This window comes from Apodemus sylvaticus, chromosome 11 (assembly GCF_947179515.1).
Source record: "Apodemus sylvaticus chromosome 11, mApoSyl1.1, whole genome shotgun sequence".
Classification (NCBI taxonomy): domain Eukaryota; kingdom Metazoa; phylum Chordata; class Mammalia; order Rodentia; family Muridae; genus Apodemus; species Apodemus sylvaticus.
The window spans coordinates 100,601,059-100,615,455 of NC_067482.1; positions in this window are offsets into that span (position 1 = coordinate 100,601,059).

The window sequence follows — 14,397 nt, forward strand, 5'->3', positions numbered from 1 at the left end:
AAGGAATTTAAATCATAGATTTTCCGCTTAACTTGTACTTTGTAAAAGTACCCAGAGAAAGCTGGGCCAAATCTGGCCCACACAAACAAACAAATATGTGGTGTAGAGATGGGAGGGAAAGCGGTCTAGCAGCCTGTGGGCTATGAAGCGAGGTGGACCTGGAGATGATGTCACTGTGCTGATGTGAGAGGCCTATGCAGCCAGCAGAGGCCATGGTGATTTATGACCTTTGCTGCTGCCTCTGGCTCCATGGTCCTGCTGCAGTGTGGGTTACCTGTACTAATATTGAAATCTATGAGAATATCCAAGGTCTATACTACAGCCTGAAACAAGTTTGATGTCGCAGGGGTGCTCTGAGCTGACTCTGCCCTTTACCAGCACCACACAGTAACCGCAGGAGTGACATAGGTGTGGCAGAGCTGGTCTTGCCTCTCACCTGCCATTGCTAGTCTTGAGGGCACCGCACAGCTGGCCCTAATGGCATAGGTGCAGGAAAGCTGGCCCCACCTCTTGTGGCAGTGGTATGGGAGAGTTAACCCTGATGGCATGGGCACGAGAAATTTGGCAGGCTGACCAACTCAACTAACACCCAGACCAAGATCAAGGGCTCTGAGTTGGCCTACCCCAGAATCTACCCATCTATGAAGTACTGGGACACATGAAGGGGCCAGTCCTTTGGATCCATAGCTGCAGAAGCCCCGTGACTCAGGGGCAACAGAAGGATATCTGAGAGTCTAATATCCAGACTGTTAAAGCAACAGTCAGAGAGGCCTCAAATTACCTTAAGGCTTCACGGCAATGAACACTCACAAGTAAAGCACTTTGGACAAAAGGTTGTACTACACACACTGAAACTTTTAATTCTACTACACAGAATGCATTTGTGATGTAGATGTGGGAAAGATGGAGAAATAGAATGGTATATGAGGAGAAGGCTGTGGTAAATAGAGGAGCCAGTCAGTGCTCAGAGCAGTAGAAGTTGTTTTCATTGTTTTTTCCCTTTCCTCTTCCTTCCTCCTTCCTTCCTTCCTTCCTTCCTTCCTTCCTTCCTTTCTTTATTGTTTCTAATTTTCATTTTGTGTCTTTTATTTACTTTCGTGGGGAGGCTGCAAAGATGGAGGGTGGATATAGATAGCCTGGAAGGTGAGTGGGATTGTAGTCCATGATGTGAAATTCCTAAAGATTTGATACAAAATTATATTTAAATTAAAATAAAAGTACCCAGAATATGAGCTCTCTCTTACTTATGATTGGTCTGATAAGGAAATGTATCTTTGTGTAACCTTGTGGCTATGTTTATGGGCATAGAGGAGGTCTTTCTTTGCATATTGTGTTCCTTTCAAAATTTTCAATTGATAAACATGGCGAGTATGTTATTTGGGTTTGTTTCAATTGTATTTAACACATAAAAATAAACCCATGATTTGTGGTGTGAGAACCCCAAATGAAAGACAAAATATTGAAAAATGAGCTTTTGTAAGTGTAGCTATGATTTTCTGACTGTTATTGTGGCATATTTGAAGGACCAAATACTATTGCATAGAAAATTTACAAAAAGCATTAACATGCACAGGAAGAATATTCCTTCTAATAATAATGTATTAGTGTACAAGAAATGAAGTGATCATGTAATGTTGTTCTGACAGACTTTTCTCTATCAGCTCAGTACCTCCCAGGGTAATCATTTTCATTGGAGCATTTCTTTGCCTGTAAGAATATCTCTAGGACATAATTTACCATGGTGAGAGTGAGGATGTCAAATTGTCTTCCATTAGAAGATGAAACAGGAACCTAAATTCCACATGTAATTGTTAGAGGTGAAGACACATTAGAAACAGCCCCCAGTACCTGCATTCTAGCTCTATGTGCTCTTACAGAACCTGGGAGTGTATGAGAAGTCTTTACCAATCCCCAACAGTCATTTATAGTGTAAGCAACGCAGAGTACACAACAGTTCCTTTCTCTTGCCTACATCTCAAGGATTGTTATAACCATGGTGTTACTGATCATCTCCCAATTCTGTATTGCCATTTGATTTATTCCAAATGTCAAGGACTATTTCCACCAGTTTGACATAGGGACCAAATACTAGTAAGATGCATAAACACAGCTGGAAAATTATAAAATGTATGTTTTGTTGGAGTTGAAAATAGACTAGAAAGTGGAGAGACACACTAGGAGAAGAGAAAAGCTGGAAAAGAAGAAAGGATGTTTAGAAACGGGTTCATCCTACTTGTACTATTTCTTGGGGATGAGCTGATGAAATAAGGATGGAGAGAGAGACAATATACTCAGGTACATTTGTGTTGTCTAAGAGCAAGGGAGAGCAGTGGCAAAACTGCAGGAATATGGCCAGTCAATGAGAAGATAGCACTCTGTGGTCCTCCTACACAATCTTTATATATTTATTCTCCCCTCTTTAGGATTGTTTAAGTCCTATGATGGTCCAGTGAAAGAAAGGACTATTGGAGAGAGTCAGGGGACCTGGGAGCCTCAGTATTGAGAACAAGAAAATCCTTAGTTTTGATGTGGATGGACAGGTATGTGCAAAGTTTGATATGAGCCAACATAGAGAGCTGCCAGCCAAAGGCACGTGTCTACGTTTTTAGCCACCTCTGCCATTTAGTAGTACCAATGTTCAAGAAGTGGGAACAGAGTCAGGCATTGAAGAAGAAACTGACTGGTGTCACATTATTGTTCCCTAGAGAATGGCCTCTGGAGATGGAGTCATGCACATGAAAACAAGTTGCAAATTGTTGCACATTTGACTTTGTGGGTTTAACTCGAAGCTTACTACCCAATAATTAAATAAATTGTATTTGTTTTCCACCTTGAACAAGTGTTGTATCCCTCTAACCCTTGTTATTATCAATAATACTCTCATTTTCCCCATGAGCTCTTTAATCCTCCCCTCTTCTGTTCAGACCTTTGTGCTCTGTCCTGCCTTCCCATTCTCAAGGGCCAGGATGGAGAATCAGCCTGATCTCTCTGTTGCCACCATGGCTTCCCCGAGGTCACCCATCTCTGTGATGCAGTCTCTTCTGCCCTCCTATAGCCTTTCTTTTTACTTTGCTTTTGTCTTTTCTCTGTTCTCTAGGACCCTTTTGTGATTTTACCAGTGAAAATGCTTTCTTTAAGCCTAAAATTCTTGTCAAATTCTTTATTTAATTATTGAAGTGCCCCCTCCCCACCACAACCCTTCTATGGAAGATGGTATTTTCCACTGCCCCACAGGACCCTCACATAAGTATTATTTACAAATAGACCTGGATCTTTACTAAATTCAAATCCCTTTTATTTTTATTTTTATTTAATCAAGTCACTATTTTCACATGTGCCTTCTTTACATAGCTTTTCTGATTCCAGAATCTGCTCTAATACATCAAAAAAAAAAATGCCCAAGATATTCCTAACATTCCCCTAAACTCCCACCCATATTATTATTCTTCCTTAACTTTCAACCCTAACAGCCTTTATCCCTTAAACATATACAGTCATATGAAGCAATTTATCTTTTTCACATATACACTGTCCCTCCCCGGTGTCATTGTTAACACTTCAGGGACTTGTCCTTCTATTTATTTTGTATTAAAAATAAAAATAGTGCTACCTATGTAGCTAATTCCCCTTTAAGGATGCATTGAATTATACATTTCTTGAGTGAATCACTGGTAACAATGCGCATATGTTTATTAATCAAATGATGAAATATAGAAGGAGCAAAGCAAGTGTGTGTTGAATTAGGGACTTTCTGAAATCAACCTATGTACTGCCCAGATGTTCCCACCCATGGGGAAGTTCCTCTATTCCAAGTCACAGTTGGATGATATTTACAAGGCTTCAGAGCACCTTTGTTAAATTATCTCGAGTTTTCATTGATATCAAAAGTAAATGTTTTTGTCATGCAGCCTAATTGATAATTCTGGGTATATATTAGAATTTTATTCATGTGACTGTTTGTTCATTTGTTTTATTTCAATGTAGTTTTACTCAGAGTTACTATATGAAGAACAATAGATTTTGTTGTTTACGATCCCAGCAAAATCAAACAAGATTCTGATGCAAATAACAGGCAGAGAGAGTTATTTTAAAGATAGGGATACAGGGTATGGAAAGGCTAAATGATATGTCTCTAACATACACAGACAGTCAGTAAAAAGATCTAGTCTCAAATACAAATGATAATTTATATTTTTATGCCATATTACTTATCACATCCTGTCATCCTGCTGCCTCTATTAGACAAAGAATTCAAGGATACCAATATATTTACTTGCCTCCAAAACTCTTTAAAATACTATAAGGCATTATAATATGATCTGTTCTCTTTTGGATAAAGGAGACACCCTTCAGTCATACAATAGTGTTCCTTTGGTGGTTCTTCTTAACTAAGCTTTGACACATGTATTTGGGGCAATAGAAGCATTTGGCCAATGTGGTCCTTGAATAAAAAGAGATGTTTCATGGCCTTGAATGAAAAATATGGACTTGTTGTATTCAGTTGAGTTGGATGTTCAGGTCCAGAGTCCTGGTACTGGTTTGAGCTCCACATAGGTACTTGTTTTTTCCTGGTTTGGATCACACAACTTAGTTTATTCAAGGAACACATTGGCCAAATGCTTCTATTGCCCCAAATACTTGTGTCAAAGCTTTGTACCCAGTATTGTACCATTTGTAAGTATCTCGAGAAGGATTAGATTAGGTCATAAATGTACAATGTCCACAAGGAGATTAATGACCATACATAAAAGAAAAAGAGATGTGTGTATTCGTTCTCTTTCCTCAAACATGGACACTAAGGGCAGACCATGTGAGGGTGTCATGAGAGGGTTATGTATGAAAACCATGGAAAGACCTGGGAACTGAATTATTGCTGGCATCTGATCATATACTATGAATTACAAGTGCCTGAGAGCTTAGTCAAGGCTTTTCAGTTTATACAGTCCAAGAGCACTAAGACACACTACAATCCTTTTGGCTCATTCATCTGACTTTAAAACCATTTCAATTTTGTTGAGAAGCCTTAATGTCCTATTCTTCCAGTGTTGTATACACACCTATTCATAGTGGCTTTCTAAGGACAATGAAAATCTATTATCATAGGTAGACGATGTAGATAGCAAAACAGACAAACACACACACATACACACATGCACGCACACACACACACACACACACACACACACACACAGAGAGAGAGAGAGAGAGAGAGAGAGAGAGAGAGGGAAACTACCTCACCATTTGAAACACCAATAAAACTGGGAAAGATTATGCTAAAAAATCAAACCAGGACACAAATATTATGCAATCATTTATATATGCATTTAAAAAATATAACTCATGATTGTTAGGAACCTAGGGATGGAAAAATGAAAGGTTTGTTTAGTGTATAAACTCTACTATAAGATAAAGGCCCAATGAATAGCATAGATCTCTAATCCCAGCAGTCAATGAAGCGATTATCGCAGAAAGCTCTACAGTTTGAGGCTAGCCTGGGATAGATTACCATACCCTATCTTTAAAAATATAGAGTTCCAGATCTGAATTATATTATATTGATTATGGCTTGTAGTAAGCATTGTATGACAGAATTTGTTAAGAGAATGCATTCTAAGTATCCTGACCACACATAAATCCACAGGGACACATGAAAGGAGGGAACTGTGAAAGATGTCAGAGACAGAGATCATTTATAATGTCTATGAATACCAAAATAATACATATGTATTTCTGCAAAACAATGTGGAGCATATATAACTTTGTTAATTAGCTCTTAATGAGGCTAGAAGAAAAAAAGGTTGAATAAGAGAGACAATTCTGGAGTAAACTATTTGAAATTGAGATTATCTATTCGAAGTACACTTTTATATCCAAAGAAGGTTGGCCCTAGAAATGTTTTCCCCTGAGTTACTCTGAGGAATCCAGGGAGGCCCCTCCCCTGAGCCTCTGAGTTATAGTCAGGCACCATGCTTCCCAATGGAGCATCAGCTGGAGCTGATCTGTTGTAATCTGATGTACACAACTGGACTCTGTATATTGTTTTGCCAGGGAAAATAATTCTGCTTTAAAAGCAATACAAAAACTGTTTGAAGCCAATGGCAGTAGCTGATATCTGGTGCCTGCCAGCTTCTTCACATTTGGAGATACTCTACTCAGGAGCAGGCCAGCCTTTACCAGACTTTCACATCAGTGTCAAGGAGTTCTCATCCTGGTTGGATCTGTGGGTAGTATTGGGTTATCCTGTATTGCTAGAGGTCCCATTATAGAGATTCATTGTGGAGTCCCTCTCTTTCTAACAGACCCTTTGTAACCAGCGATTCTAGATGTAATTAGAAAGGCTTGAATGAAATAAGTCCCCTGAAATTTTTCTCATGGCAGAGACTATACAAAAAGTTTGTGTGGGGCTCTGGCTCAACACATTGAATTTCATTGAAAAGTCTTTGGCCTTTAACTATGGGCTATCCTTGGCTATCCATTCCATTGGTACTTTTGTCATTTTGTTTTGCTGTTGTTTACTTCTGATCATTTTGCTTTTCTTTATGTAGCTCCTACAAACACAGTTAAGTAGGAAAAGCCAAGGACTGGTTCCCTGTTTCATGCTACATATTTCCACTGGATTTTTATGGCTTGTACTGAATTGCAGCTGGATGTCTGTCACCGAGCTAGGTGTAAGGACCAACAGAAGACAGACTTAAAAGATAGGGCTCCTGTCTACAGGGATTTAGAATGTACCTGGGAGAAAAAGGACTCTTGTACAATGCCACCAGGTAACACCGAGAAGGTGCTAAATTAGCTGCATTCACCTGCCAGACATACAGCTCGCATGCTCAATTCTCTTGCCATTCTGGGGAGGACAAGATCAGAAAGAGCTGTAAATTGGGGTGGGGGGTGTTACCTCTATTATTTTCTCTTGTTGTTTGTTTTGGTGTTTGTGGTCTATTTCCTTTGCCTATGAGATGGAAGCTCACTTCTTCTGGCCTAGGCTAGTTGAACTTCTGACAGCAAGCCAACATCTTTCTTCAGCAGTTAAAGTGGTAGGACCTGAAGTCTACGCTACTCCAAACAAGATTTTATCTGCTTACTAAATAGAAGTATTAGGACAGAGATGATGACTGCATAGTATAAACAAACAAACAAACAAGCAAACAAATGTAGAAAAAGCAAGAGACAGGCCCAAGAACACTAAGGAAGTTAGATACTTCGCTGTTGTACAGCTGAGAGCCCCAGCCTCAGCCACCAATGTGAAAAAACTGATGGTGGCATGAGTGACCTCTTTTGGATCCTGGATGATCATAGCTTTCCCATATAGATTTGTTCTGTGCTCCTCTGTATCTCAAAGATATATCTGTCTTTAAATGTGTATAGCATTTGCAGCACAGCCAGGCTAACTACCTACAAAGGAGGCACACATATTATTAGCATAATCATCATTTACCACCTGCTCACTACACTTGAACCCATTACTCATGCCATCCTGTCCCAGGAGGAGCTTTGCCCACCTCTCAGGTTCACATACCTGCTCACTGAAGAAGCCACCAAGCCTTAACTTTTAAAGTGAACACTTTCAAATGCTTGGGGGGATTAGAAAGCAAAGGTGGTGTTAGCCTTGGGTTCTTTAATAAACACATTGGTGTTTCAAAAGTTGGTGGTGGTTAAGGTGGTTCAATGCTGCCCAGTGTCACTAAAAGGAAACAGCTGACAGCCTAAAATATCTCCCAAGTCCAGAGCTCCCACCTGAGAAGAAGCTTCCAGGTCTCTTGTCACCCCATCTCCTTTTCTAGGTATCAATGACAATCTGGGACTAAATCCACATTTTCTAAGGGAGAAATTGCCAAGCTTCTTAATCTCATGCAGATGTAACGATATTTTTATTAGTTTATAATATGGCTTCTTAAAGAAGAAGTTGAAAGGAGGGAGAAGTCCACCTAAGGGGGGGACAACAAATATTCACCAACCCATATGGTCAGTAATGGCTGTTTAATAGCCCTCCTATTACAAACCTAAGAGGCAGCAGCCTGAATTACCAGTAGAGTATTAATAAACAGGAATGAGTTAATAGAGCATAAAGACCTTCTAGTGGAGCAGTGGGGGAGTTGAATATTCTTTTCTTCAGTCAGCTGTAAGTAATTACTGCATGGTGTGCCTCTGACTATTACCATAACAGAGCAATTGGACGTGAAGAATGGATAATAGTACAGACATGAAGGTATTTTTAGAATATCGGCAGTGGAGCAGGTAACTGGCCTATTCCAGTAGAAACCTTTAAGTAAGTTTAGAAAGTCTTTTTTTTTTCCTTATGACATTTAGCCATGGTAGAATTTTAAAAAGATCAATCTAATAAATTATTTAAAATAACTTTACAAAGAGGATGCCGGTGATATGTAAATAAGCAGGCAAGAAGGGAGGAAAGGAGAGGCTGGAAAGCCCAGGCGGACACAGGCATCTCGTGACTTACTGTAACTACATAATCACAGGTTCCCTCCCACTCCTGGGAGACACTGCCTTCCTCTGCCTGGATGCGGAATCTGCTTGACTGGTTCCCACTGGCTGCTCAGGTGAAAGTGAAAATATTCAAATCAGAGCTGTAACTATGATTGCTGGAGTTGTGGGTTTTCTAAAATTGAGTTAGTCATCCTTGGTGATTTAATGATGCATATCATTTATTTTAAAATATTATTACAGGGGCATCGACTGAACTGAGGCTCCTCTCTTACAGGACTGTCCATTAGGTGATGCGGCGGGGTATGTCACCAGTGGCGGCAGGCGGAGTTACTGTCGAACGGCACAACATATGTTCTCAGATGAAAACAGCTTGCGATTTTGATTCAGAAAGTGGTAATTTCGCAAATGCATACAAATATCATTTAAGGAATATTTTGTTTTTTTTTTTCCCAGGGTATAGGCCCTTCTTCTGCCTCCTGGCTGCACAGGCCGATGCTGATTTTTCAATTTGCAGGTTTGTTAAGCATCATAGAATGTTTTGGTTCTCAATCAAGAATATTCTTCCCAAGTGGTTCCTAAGTCCTATGCTCAAAAATAAACGCGTGTCCTCTTTGTCTCCTAGCAGCATGTGTTCTGCTGTACAATAGCTGCACACGGCAGTAAGATGCAATGCTTCTGATTGAACCATCCTAGAGGTCTCTAACCTGCACCTCTTGTGGGCTGTGAGCTTTCTTAAGGAAGGACAGTATACTCTCATCTTTGGAGGTTGCTGGCAGCTGGAGTCCAACTAGGGTTTTCAGGACTCATGGGTGAAATCTTTCTCCCTGTAGGTAGCACAGGAGATAAACATGGAAAACTACCTTAACAGTAGTGGCCCAAGTGTCATTGCCCCTGACAATAGAGACACCACGGTTAAAACTGGTGGCAAGGTGTCCCAGATCCTGACCACTGCTTTGAAGTTATCTTGCTAACAAATGCATGTAGAATAAACACTGCCTCACTAACTTTTTCAGAAAATCCCATGCCTTGTGTCTGAGCTCTGCTAGCTGACACTCTGTCTCATCTGGACACAATCTCTTTCTTACTAAAGATGCCACAGTGTGACTTCCGGGCTGTATATTTCACCTGTTTGGTTGGTGATTTTTAATAGAAGGCTAGGTACACCTGGAGCTGTTTCGCTGCAACCCAGGGAGAGCAGCAGCATCTCCATGTTTCGATTTGCTTTTATCATGTGTCTGAAAATAGAATAATAGTTCTCTTTTCCTTACATCTATGGAAAGATGGGGATAAAAGGAAACCTGGCTAATTAAATGCCAATTTTAGACAAATTTTTTTCCACACAGGACAAAGATCAAAGGTCATTTCAAAAAAGTGTGTACATCCTCATAATCACAGGCATTTCAAGCATTCACCACTTTTGTGCTTCCAACGTGATAAAATTCAAACACTTGTAAGTGGCGTTGCTTGTGACCACCCTGGTGGAAATTACAAGGTTGCCCCATTTACATTTTTCCATGCCCTATATTAATTGCAAACTTCCCAAAGGCGCAACCTACACCTCTATGGTTAGATCAGGGTTGTCTCCTGGTCCAAAGGACCCATGTATCACAAAGAAAAGGGTTCTATCAAGTCAGAGAAAATCAGAGATGCTGCTTTTTCACATCTACAAAATTTTTCCCAAGAGTGTGAATAAGCAGAGGAAAGGGAACTGTAGCTCTGTTTAGTATGAGAAGCTCCTGGGAAGGAAACTGCCTGCACCCTTTCATCTCAGGGGCCACTGTTTGCTTTATCAGCAAAACTGGGAACATTTCTTTTTCTTTTTCTAAGACAGGATCTCATTATGTAGTTCAGGCTGCTCTTGAGCTCCCAATCTTCCTGCCTTAGTCTTTGAGTATTTTGAGGAATTACAGGCGTACATTCCAAGCCCAGCATGACGAATAATTTCTTAATCAAGTATTCTTAATGCTTACAGGTGCCCCTATATGTGACAGTAAATGGCTGCTAACTTTTCAAGACCTAGGAGATGAACTTCTAGACATTCCTATGAGTAAGTTTCTAGATGATGTTAACTGAGATGGCAGACCTAGCCTGACAGTAGGTGGAACTTTTCCACACACCAGCATTTCCAGACTCAGTCAAAAGGGGACATAACTAGGTAATGCCATGTCTTCTGTCTCTCTTTGCTTCCTGAACTCAAACTCACACCATGTTGACTGCTCTGCCAGGGTAGACTATATTTTCAAAACATGAACCAATATAAATACAAATCTCCTTAACTTCGTTTTATGCTGTATTGTGTCACAGCTATTTTACAAAGTAAGTAATGCATCGTAAAATGCCTTTAGCAAACCCATTTCACTGACTCCATTGTCTACAACCTTCCTATGTTCTCATTGGCTACTTTGTCATTGGTCACTACATTGTCTGAGATGCTTTCAGCTTCACCTTAAAGTTTCTATTCTTCATGGCTTTCCAGGAACTCCCCATGTCTATTTTATTTACTTCAGAGAATTTTTACTAGCTAATGTTTTCCTTGTGCTACCTTGAATTATTTCTGGTTCTTGGCTCCCTCCCTACAATAACATTGCCTCTATTCTTTGAGCACGTCCCCCATAGCTTTACTTAAGTAAAGGTAATGAGTCCACAGAACAATTTGTTTTCTTTTCAGTCACACCAAACTTATCTGCTATCTTATATGCCATACTAGATTATGGGAGTATGATGAAGCTCTTGCCAGCAGGTACCAACTAGAGAAGAAAGGCATTCTTGGAGTAGTCTTGAAAGTTAGAGCTACAGTTGAGTAGCTCTCATAGGACCCAGGAGTGGGATGACTAAGTGATAGAGAGGGACCAGCAACAGTGGGACTTGGAATTTGAAAGTGTGATTAAAAAATGGAGGTGAAGAGGTCAGGGAAATTACCCTTAGTATGCATTTATTCTTATAGGAAGGCTGCTCCACCAGGCAAAGCTAGCAACAGTGCATTCCTGTAGAAAGAGCAGACACTTGCCCACATATGTACTGTTTTGCTAATAGCAAACAAATAGGGAAGATTACAGAGCTTCCCAACGCTTTTCTTAGGTTTTACTATACATGCACACATGGCTACTGTCTCAAGGTGTGTGGAAAAGTGGTAAGGAATCACCAAAGGGCAGTCATTTGTGGGAGATCACAAATGACTACAGGCTGAGGTGACCTATGCACTTGTTAAAATTCAGTCCCTGTTTCTTGATTTGGAAAGGCACTTGGACCTGCAAAAAGAAATTAAAAAGCAAGAAAAGAAAGTCTAGAACATAAAAACAAGACAGGAAAAATCATCTTTTAAAAGGGTGGAATTCTCTTTGACAATGAGAGGATATGAGGATAAGAGCATCGTACAGAAATTCAAAAATAAGTTCTGTGGGTTGATTGACTAGACAAGAGAAGATACCTCAAGGTCAGGGACTCAGGAGTGTATATGGTCAACTAACAATCTGACAGTACAGAGCATCTTCGTAGATACCTGGAAACTGTTTAATTAAATTTCTGAAGTAAATGTATATATCAGGAAGTGTTTATATCTGCATTTTTTATTATTTTATAAATGTTAGAACTGAACTGTGGCGGTAACATATCAAGTTGGTCTTTTTTGGATGGCACTGATTGCCCTTCTCTCTTGATTATTCCAATCCAGCTGTCCCACCCTACACTGTCTAAAGATGTGGTTTTCTAGCAACAAATTATTTTCAATATTTCCTACAAAGAGCTAGCTCCTCATGTATACATCAGTGGAAAAGAAATGTTTGGTAGCAAAGCATGCAATCCCCCTCCTCGTCCCTGTCGACCACTTTTCTTTCAAAAGGTCCCTGCCTTGTATCTTCATTAACAGAAATCTAAATCACAAAAGTATAAATAATTCACTCCCAACTGAATCCCACAAACAAGTTTGTTATTTATTATTGCGAATTCCATGACTCTATCTTGTTTTTTGTTTGTTTGTTTTAGCTCTCATTGCTTCATACTTAATATTTTCTAAGGTTTTCCTTTTTATCTTTCCATCAAGAATGAGAACAAGAGCAAAAGGTAACTGGAAATAATGCCTTGGAAAGAATATGCCTTGTGAGAAGGAGGCATGCTTTCTGTCATACACAAGTTATATTTGACCACCATAACCATTTGGAAGTGGTTACTAATAAGAGTAGATAAAGAGACAGACTCTTAGTCTTAAATATGTGGCTTAAAATCCTACTCAACTTTGGAACCTAGGACAGATACATTAACAATTTTGTGACTTCGGTTTTTGCCATTCATAAAAATAGAGCTGGTTGACCTTCATGGCTTTGTGGTAGGAGCGAGGGTAGGGACTCAATGCCTAAATAGATAGGTCTGTAATGGGATGTGTCTGGGAGTGTAACGAGAAGTTTGCACTTTCCTGGTTGGCACAACAGACTCCTGAGAGAGCATTCTGTCGAGAAGTTCACCGAGCTATTGGTGCCCAGCTCCTAGGAAGCCCAAAGGAGCTCGCAACATTGGATGAACTGACAGCTGTGTCTTACTAACATTTCTATGAGAAACAAAAACTGTTCTTGATGGAAAAACAAGAAGAAAACTTAAAGTCGGTGGGGAGGAAGGTCAGAGTAGGGACAGTGGGTATGAAAGTTCTTGGAAGGGGAAAAAAGTATCATCTTAATACATTGTATGAAATTCTCAATGAATTAATGAAAATATTATTTTTAAATGGAATAATATGTATTGAGGTACATTTATGAAACTGTTGAGTATCTTTCTAACCAATGCATTTCTCTAACAATCTCCCTCAAATACAGTTATGGGTCTGGCTGAACCCCATGACCATAATGTCAGACTGTGGCAGCACCTTCTTTTCCCAGGCCGACTCTGATTCTAAAGGTCTAATAAAATGGCTATAAAGTTCTGCAATCCTCACTGCTCTGATGAGGTGGAGGCACACCTGCATTCTTCCAGTATTGGGGAACTGACTCTTTCACTCTGCTGAGGTCTCAGGCAGCTGTCACTCACTTCTGTAGCAGTTGCAAGGAGTGTTAACTATTTTTAAGCTGAGCAAGAATTTGAGTAGAGATGTTAAATTTTAACAAACTCCACAAATCATTACCAAAATTGGATCTATATGTCTTGCTATTGATTTCTTAAAAGTTGTACAGTTTGGGTAACAAACACAAACTTAGGCAAAGCCAAAATCACCAAATTGAGGATTTTCATTTGAAAACTCTTTTGGACTCAAGAAACATAATATTAAAACATTTTTACAGAGATCGAGCCCTTCATTAAAGTGGGTGTGGCGTTGCTGGAGAGATTAAAAGTACTTAGAGCTCTTACAGAGTTCCCAGCACCACCGACATGGAGTGCCTCACAACTGCTCATAAACTTGGAGGGCACTAACTTCATCTTCTGTTCTCCACAGACAACTGTCTAGGTCTGACATTCATATACCTATGAAGACACGCTCGTATAACTTATAATTTTTTAATGGAGTGGTGAAAACTGTAGGAGAAGATTCAAAATATACATTAAGTTATTACAAATTTTACAAATGTTTCTTGAACCCTCCTGCACCATTCCTTGGTCCTTGATTAACTTAACAGGTCTAATTTTGGCAGAAGTTGACCTTACTGTAACCAATACATAATGGAGGTCCCCACATATAATCAGTCTGGTGATGCCACCTAACTAGAAGAGAAAAACCACAGATTTTGTATCATGTAATCTGTAAGATCCAGAAATGTCCTTGGGTCTCAAAGACTGAGATCTGAAGAGGCTGAGCCCAACAGGCACCCCATGAGACCCTGTGATAAAGGACAAGGTGCCTCACAAGGCATTCTGGGAGGACTGATTGCACCATATGGTAGAGACACAGCATGCATCAACAAAGCAAATGGAAACTAGGGCTCTGGGGGAGCAAGCCCCAACCTGGACATCCTGCTGGTGACTGCGTGACACCGA